Consider the following 16,403-nt stretch of genomic DNA (forward strand, 5'->3'; position numbering starts at 1 on the left):
TTCTTTCTTTCTTTCTTTCTTTCTTTCTTTCTTTCTTTCTTTCTTTCCTTCTCTATCCATCTGTCTGTCTGTCTCTCTATCTATTGCCAGATAATAATCAGAACACTAATTGAAGGAAAAGAAAATAAGGAAAGACCTTGTGAAGGAGATAGGCCTTGAGTTGAGCCTGGAAGGGAATTAGGAGGTCTAAGAGGTTGAGGGAGGTTGGGAGGGTGAACATTCTCAGCTTGGGATATGGCCTAAGCAAAGGCACAGAGGCTCCTATTCTGGCTTTACTCACACTACCACCTACCATTGTGTGGGCTGGTTTTGCTGAATGGCTTTTTAACCGTTATTTCTTTATTTGTGGCCCAAAGAATGACTCTCTGGAAAGGGGAGGGGAAGGGGCATGTTTGGAATTGAAGGAGATGTAAAAACAAAAGAGAACATCTAAAAACAATGAAAAACAGGGAGGCAGCTAGTGGGTCAGTGGTTAGAGCACTGGACCTGAAGTCAGACAGACCTGAGTTCAAATCCAGACTGAGACACTTTATAACCGTGACCCTGAACAAGGCACTTAATTACTATTTGCCTCAGTTTCCTTCTCTGTAAAATGGAGATAATAATATAATACAATAATGTATTGTAATATATAATATAACAATATACAGTAATATAATCATAATAATAGCACTTGCCTCCTGAAGTTCTTGTGAGGCTCAAATAAGATATTTTTAAAGTGCTTTGCAAACCTTGAGGCAATATAAAAACTATTTTCATTAAATCATTATTGTAACAAGGATCTGGTGTTGGAGTGGAAGGGAGCCTGCTTTCAGGACAGTGGTGAGGACATGGAATATAAGGACCCTGGAGAGATCTAGAAGCACAGGCTAACAGTGTCACCGTCTTTGTTTTGGAGGGGTGGGGGGTGGCCAGAGCCAGAGGAGAGGCATTCCGTGTATGTGTCACACCCTTAGTACACAATCAGCCCAAGTATGTTTGCCTTGTACAAATCTTGTATTTCCTCTTGGCTCCACGCCCCTGTCCTGCTGAGAATGAAGCTAGAGGATTACATTAGCTAATATGATATGTAGCCTTTGCCCCAGGATTTATTGAGAATGATCCTGGATCCTGTATGTAAACTGGGGCCCTTGGGCAGGAAGGGCACCCTCACTGAGTCATTTTAAAGCTTCTAGGCATGGAAGCCCCTGAGACCCCAGCTCAGAAGCCTCCCTCATTAGCTGTAGTAATAAAAGGAGTGTCTCCTTTGTGTTTTAAGGCCCTCCTTCAGGGTGGTTTTCTGACTCATCCTCTTCACAAACACCTCTGGGCGGGGCTACTATTTACTAAGTTGCTCTGTCTACAATTAGAAAGAGGAATTTAGCAGATGGGAAATTTGGGATTAGCCTGTTGGGGATGGGGGTTTTGTATAACAAGATGGGGGGGGGATGCTAGGTAGTTTCTCAGAACAGGATACCATAACATCTTATTTTGGGTTTCTTGCCCTGCAAGCACTCATGGGAGAGTACAAACATACATGTGTGTACAAAGTGAAGTAAGTTTCCAAATGGAGGAGCTCTGGATGCACAAACATCTGTCCAATAGAGAGGGCGTATGCTTTACAAGTGCTCATGAGCGGTCTCCCAGTAAGTGTCCACTGTGTAGCTCGAGGAAAAATGAGAAGCCATTTAGACTGAATGAAAACTGTGAAGAACGGAGCAGCAGGGTTACTGACAGTTTACCTTATAACTGCTTGTAACTCAGCAGCAAGCATTTCACCAAAATCCTACTCTATAGCAAGCATAGGGCTATGCACTAGAGACACAGAGACAAAATAAAAGTCTTTCCCCTCAAGGCACATACATTTTTCTTGGTAAATATAATAAATACACATAAAATTCCACAGGTGTTTATTTAACCCACTCATTCTTTAGAATTAGATAATTTTGTTTCCAATTAATTTTCATATATGGTCCAAAAGTCCTTTACTGAATGTAATTTTCCACTCACTTCATTTTGCATGAGTTCATGGGATCTGTTCGAGGTTTTGCTGAAAGCATGCTGCAAGGCCACTACTAGGTCTGTATTACAAAGAGATCATAAAAAATGGAAAAGGACCCACATGTATATAAATGTTTATAGCAGTTCTATTTATGATGATAAAGAATTGAAAATTGCCAAATCAATTAGGGGATGGCCAAACAAATTGTGGTCGATGAATGTAATGGAATACGATTGTGCTATAAGAAATGAGCAGGCAGATTTCAGAAAAACCTGGGTATGCACAGTTTTATAGGTCTTTGGGCATAATTTCAGGTTGCTTTGCAGAGTGACAATTGACTCTCTCCCCACACTTCTCAAATGCTCCCAGAATCTCAGATTTGGCAGAGACATCAGCAGTCACCCTATTTCCAGCCCCCATATCTTAAAAAACTCATCACACTTAAAAGGAAAATCAGCTTTTACATCATAGAGATGGATGGGTTTGTGTAAAAAAGGAAGAGAAGAATACAGGGAAGCATTTGAAAATGGAAGTGGACTGATCTAAAGAGAAGAAAGCAGTCCTAGTACAATTCACAGGACTGTAACAAAGCCAAAGGAAAGGGGGAAGATTGCATTTCTCCTCGCTGACTATTGTTCTCTTTCAAAAGTCTGATACTTAAGAATGAAGACTTTATCTAACGTACTGCGATAAAGAGACAAAGCAACTCTCAGACATCAGAAACAAAGTTTGTTCAATCTGCAAGAAATTAGTCTAGAACATAATGGAAAAGACATTTTCTTTGCACAGAAATCTGGGCTGAGGATAATAACAAAGAATAATGACAAAGCTCAGGTCCAGAAGAGAAATGAACCTATCTCATCTTTGCAGAGGCGGTGACTGTGTGTCTATATTATTATCCGATGAAGTTGACATGCTGGTTAGTTTTGAGGAATTGCTTTCCCTCTCTCATCTTTCTTTTCTCTACTACAGTATATGGAATGGCTGTCAGAGTTGGGGTAGATTTGGAAACGAAAGTGATGTAAAACTAAAGACAGGCATAATTTTGACAGTCTGGATATCAAAGAGTCCAAGCTGGTACCAAAGTGCTTAGATCAACCTTCCAATGGTCACAACAGAGTCCCTCACCATGAAAAATCCCTCTTCTGACACCAGCAATGTCAATCAAGAGAAGCCCACCTGTCAAAATGTAGAGGAGACCAAGCTGAGTTGAAAGCAGAAAAGTTTTATTAGGAGAAAAATCAGACACTAGTGCTGAAGCACCACAGTAAAAAGTAGAAAGGAGTCCCCAGCCTAGGAGGGGCAGGGACAATTTATTCTTGAAAACCACAAAGGATGGGGTTCAGGGAAGGATTGGGATGAAAACTGGATAGTCTTTTCCAGGAACAGGTGAGATACAGAATGTTTTGCAAGAACAGTTGACTGCAAAGTTTTTTTTGGCCAATTTGTGGTGCACAGTTCAGTAAGGTCAGTTAGCAAAGATCATCAAAGGCTTCTGGGAGTGAGCAAGACTTTGGCTCACTGCAGGCTCCTGCAAACAGACTTACTCTGTATCCAGCACATCTGCCTAGTAAGGTAACTCATACGAAACAGACATATCAATCTTGGGGCTACCCTCACAGTAATGGGTCTGCTCTCAAAGGGCTACACTGCACCACATAGCCAAGGGGGAAAAATGTATTTCTCCTCACTGACTATTGTTCTCTTTCAAAAGTCTGATACTTAAGAATTAAGACTTTAACGTACTGCGATAAAGAGACAAAGCAACTCTCAGACATCAGAAACAAAGTTTGTTCAATCTGCAAGAAATTAGTCTAGAATATAGTGGAAAAGACATTTTCTTCGCACAGAAATCTGGGTTGGGGATAATGTCTTTAAATAAATCTGGGTGATTCAGTACAATCAATTTATCTAGCATTATTAAGCTAGAGTCCCTGCATTCAAAGAGATGACATTCTATCTAGGGTGGCATTGAAGAGCGTGGGGGGAAAAGGTGTACACAGGGAAGGTTGAGTTCCTATTTGTGCAAAGTCCCATCCTTTTAAGGTACTACCTTCTCATATAGAGGGGTTTTTGTTAGTTGCCTGCTTTGATGGTTCAATAGTCTGAAGATGAGTTATGAGGGAGAGACCCAGAGTTCTTAGACAGTGGTATTTGTGGCTAACTCTGTGTACTATAATGATACAGACAGTATAATGGTTCTATGTTAAGGGATATATGTTAATTTATTTATTTTTTTCATCAGAAACATTTTAATTTGTATTGTATTTAAAACAAGCAGTATTCTAGCAAAGTATATGACATACACATTTGTACATAAACGCATCACCACATTATTTTAATAAAAACTGACCAGGTGGGTAGTATTTTAGTGACAGGTTTTTGAAAACTTTTGACTGAATTTTAAAGCTATTATCGTGTTCAATATTACTAAACACACAGGTAAAGTGGGCATGCGAGAGGTCACATAGCAGCAGCAGTCCCTTAAAGGCTTTTTTCACCAGGAGGAAATGATCTTTATCTTTTCCTTCTGCTGTTATCATTTTCCTTTAGAAAGCAGGCAATTTTAGCCCCTGATGCTGGTGATCGCTCGCGTAATGATTTCCATTTGTTGGCGTCTCGTGCAAAGGTGTGTGAGTCCCCTTCTTTTCTTTGCTTAAATGGACAGTTCTTTCCCTCGAAGAAATCCGAGGCAAATACAACAAGTATTGCAACCACAGCTCTCTGGATAAGTCCAGTTGGCACATCACTCATCAGAAACAGGAGAAAGCCCCGCGTAGATAGATAAAGCGATGAAAGCAAACTGAAGTGTGGCGCGCACAAGTCGTGCCCAGTCTGCCTTCATTCTGGCTTGGAGATAAAGTGCGAGGAACAGCATGCAGTACATGGAAAATGAAGAATGCCCGGAATAAAACGATAATCTCCCCTGGTTAACTATTATTGAATTTCCCCGACATGGGAAATTTTCAATGCAGCCATCACTACCGTTGAATTTTGTCCAATCAGGGTCACAGACAGCTAAGAAGTGGGGCCGCAGTCTGCCTATGGAGTACTTGGCAATATCTGTCAGGGACTGGCTAGCAGCTGCCCCAAACATAAATGTTCCAATGGCTTTGTAAATAGTGGCTATGCAGTTATTCCTGACAAAGGAATTTGAATGCAAGAGATTATAGTAAACAGACAGGGCTTCTCCAAAAATCCTAACGATTATACTGAATGGAATGATTATTCCACCTAATAACTCATAAGATAGGGTGTCTTCTTTGTAAGGGTAACTTGTTAGACTCATCATTACTGATCGCTCCTCTGTGGAAGGGCCTATGCCTTGAAGTAAGAATTGCAAAAGGCAATCCAGCCAGAAACAAGCAGACCATGTCCAGGGCCACGAACGGCAAGCGGGTCTTGTCGAACATGGTCTCGGGCCCCGGGGCGGCCGCACGGACGGCGGGGCGGCCAGGAGGGACGGGAAGCGGCGCGATCGGCAGCGCCGGGCAAACACCAAACTTGGCGGGGCCGGGCCGGGGACTGAAGGCGACCCCCGAGTGACGGCTCCTCCCAGGGACAGGGCCAGCACTTTGCACCAAAGCAATGGCGCCTTGAGAGCCCAGAGTCCCGCCGCCAGCCCGGGCCGCGCTCCACCCGCAGGAGCTCGAGCTCACCGCCTCGGCACAGCCGGCCTTCCCGAGCGATCTGCGGCAGGCCCAGCGCCTGGGCTCGCAGACATATGTAAATTTAACTGGTCATAGACAGAGGATGAGAGTACTGTTATTAATCTTTAGTTAAAGGAGGGTCATATCCAGATTCTCTGTCAGAACCCAGAAAGAGAAGAGAAAGAGAGGGGAAAGGGACGGATTTCAGAAATGAATCCTCTAAGTTTGAGGCTGGAAGTGATGGTTGGTAGAGTCAGCATTGAAAAGAGTCCCCGTTGCTTTAGCATAAGCATGTTGGTTTACTCCGCTATGGGGAGGGCAGACAAGCCATGCTTCCTCCATGAAGTCTTCTGTGACATTTCGGGGGTTTATCCACTTTCCCACCTATGACTTTACCATCAGTCATTGCTTGAACCTCTTCTTTTTAGCAGTTTTTTTCATACTTGTGCTTTTTCCACTGACATAATAATCTAAAGAATGAGATATACTTGGTACCTTTTTTGAATTCCCACCATCTAAGGCTTTACCTTGCACACTTGTTGTTCAGTCATTTCAGTCACATGCAACGCTTCCTGGCCCCATTTGGGGTTTTCTTTGTAAAGATACTGGAGTGGTTTGCCATTTCCTTCATCAGCTCATGTTGCAAATGAGAAATTGAGACAGAGTTAAGTGACTTGCCCAGGGTCACACAGCTGGTAAGAATCTGAGGCTCAGAAAGATGAGTTTTCATGACTTTGGCTCCAGTATCTACTCCACCACCTAATTGCTCTACATTGCATATGGCAGGTTCTTGATTGTATTTGTTAAAGTAAATTAAAAAGAAGAGAATCTTAATGAGATAATTGAAGTGAACCATACATGGTATATCTCTTTTAAAAAGTTCATCCAGGTACTTTGATTCCCAGTAATTGTCACTTTAGCACAACACAATGTAGTATATTGTTCATCTTATTTTGACAGTGGGTAGGAAGAAGAGACTCAGGGACTGGGCTATGGACCTTGGGTTTGTCTTGGTAACTCTAAAACTACCCAAAATATTTCCCCTGGCACTGCTACATATTCTGAGCCTAGGGGAAAGAAACTCCTTAAAAACATCCGGATCTCATTAGAGATTACACTTACACTGACTAGAGTCAGGAACTGACCTGTTTTCTGTCTCTTGGATGGTGTCCAGCAGTGGGAGGCCATGAGTCTCAATGAGGAAGGAGACAGCAATGGCAGAAAGGGTCTGGAGGAGTGCCCATAGAATCTGCTCACACATGCCCACATGCATAGAGACTTTCATGTACACATAAAGATATGTACATATATAAGTATATAAGTCTCCAAAAGAGTTGATAAAAACACAACAGAAGGTTGTTTTCTTTGGTTTTTCCTCAACAATTTACTAAAGAATATGTGTAGTCAGAACTTCCCTGGCACTTTAAGTCTTATTTTTAACCAGTACAGTCGGGACAACAAATACACCTTGTCTTGTATTGAATTGAATACACATTTGGTCTTTTACTAACAGGAAGGAGAAGCAAACATCCCTAGGGAATCCACACAGGAGAAGCTCAATGGAGGCCGTATCATTGGCATTACGGCACCCTCCCAGCAATGGGAGTCAGACATGAGGTGCTGCTTCAGACCCCCTCATGGGAGTCACAAGGCCTGCAGTTCTTGGTTCCCATTTCTCAGGGAATATTATGCTTACCTGGCTTCCCATCCTCATCACAGTCCTCTTACCCCAGGTTCATGGACTTGATCTCTAAACTCAAAAAATCTCCAATAAGGCATCATATAATGACCTTAAATTTTGACTTCTATCTCAATGCTGTACAAAAGGTTGTCCCCTGAAATTCAGTCAAATCTTTTATGGTTGAGTGATTTTCAGTTCCCAAGCCCTTTTGGCTACACTCATTATAAAACCCCTTGTATTCCTAGGGAACCTACAGAGGCGCTGGCATGTTTTGCCGAATATAGCACAGAGAGGTTATCATGCTCCTGTAAACAAAACATGCCACAAAATCATTAATCTACATTTTGAAGAGACCTAACACCATTGAGTCCAGTATTCTTCTCATTGCACAAAGGAGCAAACTGTGTTTCAGAGCAGTGACTGACCCAATGCCACAAATGTAGTTATCACCAAAGGCAGGCAGGATTTGAACCCAGGCACTCTCACTCTAGAGCCAGTGCTTTTCTAACTACACCTTGCTGTCTATAGCCCTCTGACATATAAGGAAAAAAACATAATGTTATGGCACCCTGTGTGTATCAGGGAGGTATTTCTTTTTGGTCAACTTTATGATTCTTTATAAAAAAATTTTTTTAGGCTAAAGTGTCAGAACATAAATATAGAATAGAGAACAGAAACAAAAACATATCAGAAACTTAAATATTGGAACTTAAGTACAAAGTTAGAAAGGAAAAAAAAAGCATGTCAAGTGCATGGCAGAACACAAGAGAGAATTCAAAATATGTAACAATAAATTTTCATTTCAAGAAAGCCTGTATGATAAACAATACTCGTTGTGTTAAGAATGGTCCATCTTGGGGCGGCCAGGTAGCTCAGTGAGTAAGAGCACCGGCCCCAGAGTAGGGATGACCTGGATCAAATCCGGGCTCAGATACTCAGCACCACACCCAGAAATAACTGGCCGTGTAACCTTGAGCAAGTTACTTCACCCCAATTGCTTAAAAAAAAAAAATGGTCCATCTTTTCTTTGATTCCTTATGAGTTTTCTTTTGTTCCCTGCTGACATTTTTTTTGCTTTGTTCTTTTTTTCCCCTCTCCCCACTCCACCCCACGAAGGTCATAATAAATTTAGATATGTTTATCTATAGCTATAAATATATACATACCCTCTCCCACACCCTAGAAGGCTGCAATAAATTTTAGATATGTTTCTCCATACACATACATGCATATATACATACATATATAGACATATACTTTACCAAACCTATTTTACTCCTGGTCTTTGTTTTTATATTTGTGCATATCTCTTGTTTCCTATCCCTCTTGCCTCCTCTACTTCACTTTTACCCACTACCTAGCCCTCTTACTACTTGCCTACCCCCTTTCAAGGATCTTTCCCCTCTCTTCCCATTCCCATAAATCTATACCTCTGTGTACCTATTCCCTCATCCTCACCTCTAAAGATCGCTCCCTTATCCTCTTCCCTCTCCCTATGCCCCTATCCTTTTATTTCTTATGAATTTAGAAGACCTTTGTACTCTCCCAAATATATATGTATTGTTCCCTCTTAAACTCATTTCGGATGAAATCAGGTTACCAGGGGCAGCCAGGTAGCACGGCGAGTAATAGCACCGGCTCCAGTGTCAGACTGACCTGGAGATCGAATCCTGGGCTCAGACACTTAGCACCCACCCAGAAACACCTGGTCGTGTAACCTTGAGCAAGTTACTTAACCCCAATTGCTTAGGGGAGGCCAGGTAGCTCAGCAAGTAAGAGCACCGGCTCCAGTGTTGGGATCGACCTGGAGATCGAATCCCGGGCTCAGACACTCAGCACCACACCCAGAAATAACTGGCCGTGTAACCTTGAGCAAGTTACTTAACCCTGATTGCTTGAAAAAAAAAAAGAAAAAAAAAAGAAAGTAGGTTACCAGAACTACCAGCCCTCCTCCCCCATCTAATTCCTCTGTGTTGATTCTTTCTCTTGCACCTCATTTGTATAAAATAATTACTCATTTAAGTTGTTCCTAAATAGTTTTACCTTTTAATTCATATCATATTCTGGTTGACCCCAATATTTCTTATGAACTATCCAATTATTAATAAGAATCTTAGATATACATTTTATATTTTACTTCTATAAAAAGTAAACAGTCTGTTTTGGGGGATCCCTTATAGTCAGTCTTGGTGATATACCTTATATTTCTATTGGTTCTTGTATGTCTACTCTTCTATTAAGTTAAGGATTTTTTAAAGCAAAATCTTGAAAGTCTGAGAGTTTATCAAATGTCTATTTTTTCATTCAGGATAATACTTAACTTAGTGGGGTTGATGATATGAAATATGAAATATCATACCCTGCAAAGATCAGGGAGGTATTAACCTCAATGAGAGTAGTCAGGCTGTGGAGAGAAATGTTTGGCAGAATAATGGGTTTGGGGGACAGCCAGGTAGCACAGCGAGTAACAGCACTGGCCCCAGAGTCGGGATGACCTGGGGATCCAATCTGGGCTCAGACACTTAGCACCCACCCAGAAACACCTGGCCATGTAACCTTGAGCAAGTTACTTAGCCCCAATTGCTTAGGGGCGGCCAGGTGGCTCAGCGAGTAAGAGCACCGGCCCCAGAGTCAGGATGACCTGGGATCGAATCTGGGCTCTGATACTTAGCACCACACCCAGAAATAACTGGCCGTGTAAGCTTGAGCAAGTTACTTAACCCTGATTGCTTAAAAAAAAAAGAATAATGGGTTTGGCAACAAGGGATTTGAAAGCACAGAGGTGGCTACATTAGTGAGTGAGTTAATAAGGGTTAGAGGAATTGATTCCAGTGGATATTGAGATATGACAAAACTTGGGAATGCCAGAATGTTACTGCCAATAAAGAGGATGAAAGATCAGCACCTTGGACAGAGGGCTAGAAAGGTTTGCCCCTTGCTTATTATCCCTTACATTTCTCTACCTGTGTCTTCTTTCTTTCCTCTGCCCTTCCCCTCCCCAATATATGTCCTCTCCCACATGGTGATATTTTAAACATACACTCTTCATTGTTACTCAGAAACTTTCCATTTCTCCATCTAATTTCTCCACTTTGTAGGTGGAGAAGATCATATCACCAGCAATGCTAACAAACACCTGGGCAAAACCAGCTAACAAATAGCAAGATAATATGCCTCCAATGCAAAATAAACAAGCTTTCTTGTATCTCTAATCTAGTGTGCTACAGACGAGCATCCTTTAGACAGATTCATAAGCATTTTTCTTAGGTCAATGACTTTAATGTTCTTATTTAACCAAATAAGGCAAGGCAGATGGGTATGAAAACCATACAATAGAGAGATGTTTGTGGAAGCATTTGATGTCGGCATTATACATCCATCCTTTGAATACTGACCTGTGAAGCAAAGTCAATAGAATGGAAGTTCCTTGAGTACAGGATGGTTTCATTTTTGCCTTTCTATCTTCAGTGCCAAGCACAGTGTCTGGCTGGTAGAAGTCAATTAGTAAGTAATGTTTCAATTGAACTGAATTGAATATACCTGGGCTATGTTTTCAATCCCATGACCCAATACATCTACAGCTGCCTGAATTCTTGATAGGAATATTTTACCATCATTGACCACTGGTGTTCTGGTCACATTTTCCTTATAGTCTTACCTCAATTCAGTTGGGTAGAGTTTCAATGTGTAGAGGTGAAGACATAAAAACATAGTGCCCAAGCTTCCTTTTCTAAACACCCTGAGTGTCAACGCGAAGGAAGCCATATCTGAGGACCAACAATGGGGAGATCAACAGTTTATTTCAGCTTAGTTCTTCTTTTAGCTGTAGTTCTGACTCTCTAGTCTTCATTTGGAACCCCATTCATTTGCATTCAACACAGGAAACTTTTCAAGCTATGAAGAATTCCTGTAACTCTTTTCAATTCACTTATTATTGACTTTATTTTTTATTTTATTTCCTACTCAGTTAAGAAAGCAGAGATTCACGTGTATCTCTCAGTGATCATTGAACATTTGATTAAAAACAACTACCTTCCTGGACACTCTTTAAAGAGCTGTAGATAGGCAGTCTGCTTGTGTGCTGCACTAGAGGGCTAGAGGCAGACCCATCTTTAGACATCCTCCTCCTCCAGCTGCATAACAGAGAAGACAGGGAGGAGTGGGCACAGCACACAGAATCAAGCCCGTGATTATTGAACCAAGGCAGAATGGGGTCCACTTCCTTTGATTGATATTGATATCTTTGGTTTTTACATTCTATTCATTGTCAAATATACCCTCCTCTACCCAACAAAGACTTTATTTCAATACAAACCAAAAAGAGTGAGATAAAATCTCTTCAGTGAGTGCAGCCACATTGCCAATGTTGTGGATCATCCATGCAGTGTTCTACACCCCTAGGCCCTGCCTTTGCAGTAAGGGAGGAAGGTGGATCTTTTCCTCTTTTTTTCATGGTGAAGTCTGATCCTTAGAATTCCATAGCATTCATGGTTCCATCATTGTCGCAGTTATTGCTTCTTACATTGTGGTACTTTTTGTGTCTGTGGTTTTCTTGTTCCTCTCACTTCACTCTCTATCAGGTCATGTAAATGTTCTCATGTGTTCTTCACGGTCATTGCTTTCTTTCTGCCCAGTAATATTCTATTCCAACTCTGTAGCACTATTGGCTTGGCCATCTTCCAATCAAGCCTGAGCCACATCAAGACTTCTGGTAGAGAATAGTTTTCTTGCCTCTCATTTCATCTTTGTTGACCCAGAGTTTAACACAATCACATCCCCTACTCATTTTAGATAGTTTATACGTAGTGCAGCATATTCAATGAGATATTTCTCACCTCAAGACACAAATATGCCAGTTATGATAATGCATCCAGAGAAAGCTGCAGAGAAGATGAAGGTGAAATGGTTTTCCAGATAAGACATGCTATGGCTGCTACCAACCTTGCTGGTAAATCTATGAGTGCAAATAGTACTTGGACCACATGTATGCTGACCCCATATTTCTGCAAGTCAAGTCATTCCATAAAAGGAGAACCCAGAAGAAAATCTTCAAGTACAACCATTTATTATAGAGTGTGGAACTTTCATTTATATTTAATGGAATGCTTCTTTTCCTTAAAAAGGAACTGTTCTCATTCTGGGACTAACTCACATAATAACCCCAGCATCCCAAGCAAAGCCTGCAACTATTTTTCTCAAATTTTTGAGCTCCAATCTTTCATCTCCTCCTAAATTAGGTGTGATGGCATTCTCAGGATCTAATTTGCAGAATGTATCTGACTCTGGGTGAATTATTTGTGTATTCTGGATGTTATCAATTGATTAAAAATGAAGTTCTCTCACCACCCAAATGTGACACACAAAGTCATCTTGCATATTGCTGGGGTCTAGAAAAGGGTTTTGAGAGAAGTCCTTGGATTTACAGTTGTAAGGTCCTCCTGAATGTGGGACATTACTCCCTATTTAGGATAGAGGGCAGAGGAAGGAGAAGTCAGCTTAAGTACTTGGGTTCAAGGAGAGCAGAACGAAGGGACCATTTTTTATATCTTACTGACAGAGATATGACCATGGTAGGGCACCATGCTAACAGCAGAATGCCAAGCCCTGCACATTACCATTAGGCAAACTCAAGCTATACCTGTCACAGGCTGTCATTAGCCTATGCTATCATCTGACCATCCCATCATGTCATCGGCTCTGCTTCTGTGTGCAGTGGGATATAGGGACATGAATCCCCAGCTGGAAGAGAACACTGAGGCCATCTATCCCAATCTTCTTATTTTACACAAGTGAAAACTGAGGTAACTAGAGCTTAAGTTATGTGACTGATGTCACAGAGGTGGTGAGTATCAGAGGTGAGATTTGAGCCCTCAGACTCCAGGTCCTAGCTACCTTGGTACCTAAATAGAGAGAGGGACAGAGACAGAGACAGAAAGAGATACGCTTCCATTTCATGGGCATTTTTGTCTTTTGCAGAACTATCACTGAGGACATTAGCCCTTATGTTATATGGTATCCACCTGGAAAATTCTCCCCAAAATTTAGTCCACTTACCTTGTGGTATCTCAAACTTCTTCCACATTCATCTCACATCCCACCTCCAAATTGTTGTGGAAGACAGGATAATGAGATCACTTATAACCTTGAATGGGTCTGACTTGGCAAGAAGAATAGCCATTTTTCAATGTGAGACAGGTCGGAACCAACCCCTCTAAAGGCCTGAAGGGGATGGAAACAAGCTAGCTTTGGGAACTCAGTTCAGCAGGGAAGTGGGAGTTGGGATGAAGATTCCTCAGGATTAACATGGGCTGCAAACGCTTGTTACATCGAACTCAATTTCCAGGGAGAAGTTAACCCGACTAGACACAGCAATATGTTTGCTTTCTCACAAGATCATCCACCAGCATATTCTGCCTTGGCTCCTAAAAAATACAGTGTTCAGTTCAGAGCTCAACTATAAGGCGGAGCTCATCCCACGTGCCTGAAACATTTTTTTCTCTGCCCTTGACAACTGATTTCCATATTAACTTTATCCTTAACTTTCTTTCTGTATGAAGTGTACATTTACTCTCCCAACCTGTGTGCAATTTATTTTTAGAATATATTGGGGAGAAATCCTCAAGTTAACAGTGTTCTCTGACATTCTTGGGAATATGGTTAAGGGTGCAGTGAGGACTTCCCTCAGTCATAATCCTGGAGTGAGCTTGCTCCTTCTGGCCTTTATCCAGGCCACCTTCTGAAGGGTCTTTACAGCCACATGGAGTTTGTTGTGGGTGATCAGCCAACAAGCAGATTCTGGGAGGGCACTGATGGAGCAAGGAGAGAAAGGAAAAGCCCTGAGGATGGGACCCAAACACAGCTGGGGCCCATTGTCCCTAACGTGATTATAATTATCACTGGTCCATTCAGAGCCAGACACAGTGTGGGGAGGTTACTGGGATAATTTGCAGACCACTTCCCTCCCCCATGGGATGTGTCCCCAAACAGGGGGGCTCTATATTCAGGAAGGTGCTCCAGAGGGAAATCCATTTCCTGGCTCCTCCGGAGGGCTCCTAAGCCTGATGAGAGCTTCTTTGGGGCATGGATAGATCTAACATTCCCACCTTGGTCTTCTTGGAACACCTGATTGGCACTAACACTGATGTGCCCACATGATTTCATCAAGACTAGACATAAACATGGCCCTGTGAACAGAATGTGAAAGGTAGCTTGCAGTCACCAAAGACATTCTGATTCATTAATGAGTCAGCCAAAGAGCATCTTAAAAGTCCTACTGCGTGCCAGCCACTGGAAAGAGTGCCACAATTGCAAAGATTCTCTACCCTGAAGGAGCTTGCATTCCATGAGGGGAAGTGACATGTGCACATAGACATGTACATAACCTAGACCCAAAAGGCATACCATATCGTTGGTAGGGGTGGGGAGGGAGCCACAAAGAGGCGGCAGCAGCTGAAAGGTGTCACACAGAGGCTGTTCCTGCCCTGAGCTGTAAAGAAAACTCAGGGTTCTAAGAGCCAGACTTCAAGGACATCCTGGGAATGTAGCAGCTCCAGGGCCTCAGGATCCCTGGGGCTGCTGGTCAGTGACTCCTTCCTGCCCCTAGTGCTGGGACCCAGCATGCTCAGAGGATCACAGAGTCCACATGAACTTTGACTAACTGTCCTCAGGTTTGTTTCCCTCATCTGCAAAATGGGGATAATTAATAATGGTATCTGCCTCCCAGACTTATGAAAGCCCAGTGAGAAAAGACATGGAAAAAGCTTCGGGAATCACAAAGTTCTGTACAAATACCAGCTATTGTTATTATTAAAGACAATTGAGGATAGTGAGTTCAGTGGGGGTGTGTGCTGGGCCTGGCCCAAGGCACAGGAAATAGCACTTCTGGATTCTCAGCTGTCGATGAGACCCAGTTAGTTCTGACACAAAGCCCTGGTGGAGCTGTCATGGTCCCAGCGGCATGACCAGCCCTCTTGGGGACTGATGGCAGCATCATGCATTACACAGCAGAAACTTCTCTGCACAGGACCAGGTGAGTGAGGGGGAGAAGGACTTAGGAGGGCTTTGGAGCAGCTGTGCCAACTGGTCTTTCCCAAAGCCACATTCCCACACGAACTTTTATTTGCCTGCCACTTGGCCTTTCTATTTTGAGTCTTTGATTCTTCTTAGGTAAGGCCCTGGCCCATAGGAGGTGCTTAATTAAGGCTACTGGACTGACTGACTGACTGCATAATGTATTTGCTGTACTGTCCACATACAGGGCAAAAAGAAAAGTGATCCCAAAAGAAGCTGAAGTAGAAAACTGCAGCCAGCGCCATTTTTGGAACAGGTAAGCCCATCCAGACAGGAGGATCTGTCCCAGAGGGAAGGCATATGCACTACAAGTGCTCACAAGGATCCGTCTCTCAGTAGGTGTCCATTCTAAAGCTTAAAGGAAAAACAAGATAAAACATTAGGCTTTGTGAAATGCAGAAAGAATGCAATGGTAGGATTGCCAAGAACTTGGGTTCAAACTGGCTATAACTCAAGGATTCAACAGTAAATATTTCAACAAACATTTGCTGTGAAACCCACCATGTGCCAGGCACTGTGCTGGGGGATGGGGGCATAAAGACAAAGACAGGGTACATTCTGCCCTCAAGGAGCTTACATTCTGTCAGCTCCATGGCACACATACACCAATGATTCCATTCAGCAGACAATTACTGAATTCCTGCTGTGCGCTAGGAAGATGGTATCATTGGTCTAAGAGAGGTTTCATTTCCATTCATTATTCATGATGATAATAATGAGATTCTAGCATTTCTCTTGTGCTTTAAAGTTTTAAAAGCACTTTCAGGCATTCACTTGTCTGATTCTCACAATAGGCCTGTGAGGTAGGTGCTATTCCTATCCCCATTTTACAAATAAGGACAGAGAGTGAGAGAGGTTCAGTGACTTGCCCAGGGTCACACAGCTAGTAAGTGTCTGAGGCCAGATTTTACTCCAGGCCCAGTGCTTACCCCCTGCAGTGCCTCCTAGCTGCCTCTCCTTTAAAAATACTATTAGCTTTGTGGAATGGATCTCTGGGAAGGGGAAAGGAAGGAATACTGAG

At 42.4% G+C, this 16,403-nt stretch overlaps 1 protein-coding gene and 1 pseudogene across 1 annotated transcript in view; both read right to left on the reverse strand.

The window, feature by feature from the left end:
• Positions 1 to 16,403, reverse strand: part of FAU (FAU ubiquitin like and ribosomal protein S30 fusion) — a 380,300-nt gene that overhangs the window by 123,108 nt on the left and 240,789 nt on the right. The window lies entirely within an intron of this gene.
• Positions 4,531 to 5,664, reverse strand: LOC138144720 (phospholipid phosphatase 1-like; annotated as a pseudogene).

Source organism: Petaurus breviceps, unplaced genomic scaffold (assembly GCF_028583685.1).
Source record: "Petaurus breviceps papuanus isolate PSGF00001 unplaced genomic scaffold, PetGlider_PUasm1.0 90721, whole genome shotgun sequence".
Lineage (NCBI taxonomy): Eukaryota > Metazoa > Chordata > Mammalia > Diprotodontia > Petauridae > Petaurus > Petaurus breviceps.